Raw genomic sequence first — 1,178 nt, 5'->3', positions numbered from 1 at the left:
ATTCAACCTTTAATTCTTCCAATGGTTACTTGAGAAGCAAACAAGAAACCTTCCATGAAATATTCACCAGTGACAAAACTCTTATAGTTGAATCTATGTGCAATTTCAATTTTTCCCATTCTATTCTATCTGGCTATGCAATCATACCATAAAAACTTGTGACCTAAACCTGCACTAATCTGAAACTTCATTCCAACAACCACATATTGTAGCTGCAAAACAAACTTCGTAGTGTCTAACTCATTTGGCTATGAAGTTAAGATTTCATAACAATAAATCTTCTTCAATCTCTAAAATCCTGCAACCATTGCATTATATGATACATAGTTTGGTTCAGGCATATTGTCGAGCACATTCTGTGCATCTTCCGTTGTTCCACATTTCCCATACATGTCTACCAGGGCACTGCCAACAAATACATCTGATTCGAATCCGGTTTTAACAACATAGGCATGAACCTGCTTACCCTGTTGTTCTATAGTCTGGGCTATACCACAACCACAACATGCTTTAACAACACTGGCAAATGTGAACTGGTCTGGAATAGCACCTGTTTCTTGCATTTTGCAAAATAATTTTAGAGCGTTCTCATTCAAGCCATTCTCAGCATACCTTGCAATCATAACATTCCATGACACCACATCCCGATAAGACATATTGACAAACACCGCTTGTGCACATCGGATATTTCCACATTTTGAATACATGGTAATGATGGCATTCCCAACTGAGACATCCGATTGGAGTTCATTTTTAATTACCTGCGCATGTAGCTGAACACCCAATTCCATGAGTTTCAACATACCACATGATTTCAGAACGCTAATAAAAGTGAATTTATCAGCAAGGATACCAACTATAGCTGTGTGCATCCGCATCCGCAGGTAAAATCTCAAAGCCATTGAATATTTGCTCTTCCACCATAACTGATGTTATTGGAGAGCCTGAGCTTGAAGATGTTTGCCATGGAAGGCTTTAAGAGTAGCTTTGCAATAGCGGGTAGCATTTTATGCGGGATAATCTATTCATATTATGTTGTATCAAAGCTCCCGAGGGGGCTTCCACGCATTGTAGCAGTCTTGCCTGTCATTGGTATGTACATATTTCTGCCATGGCAAGTTTCTACTGTGCATATGAGAGGGACTATGTCCTTTATGTTTATGTGGATCAGCTCTTTC

At 39.0% G+C, this 1,178-nt stretch overlaps 1 pseudogene; it reads right to left on the bottom strand.

Annotated features, from left to right (window-relative positions):
* Positions 1-290: 290 nt before the first annotated feature.
* LOC149186931 (pentatricopeptide repeat-containing protein At4g18520, chloroplastic pseudogene) lies at positions 291-902 on the bottom strand (annotated as a pseudogene).
* Between the last annotated feature and the right edge of the window lie 276 nt (positions 903-1,178).

This window comes from Pinus tabuliformis, chromosome 3_1 (assembly GCF_031772625.1).
Source record: "Pinus tabuliformis cultivar Carrire ecotype Pingquan chromosome 3_1, CPIR1, whole genome shotgun sequence".
In the NCBI taxonomy this organism is placed as follows: Eukaryota; Viridiplantae; Streptophyta; class Pinopsida; order Pinales; family Pinaceae; genus Pinus; species Pinus tabuliformis.
Note: the sequence above shows the minus strand (reverse complement) of the source record. Positions and strands in the feature narration are given on the sequence as shown.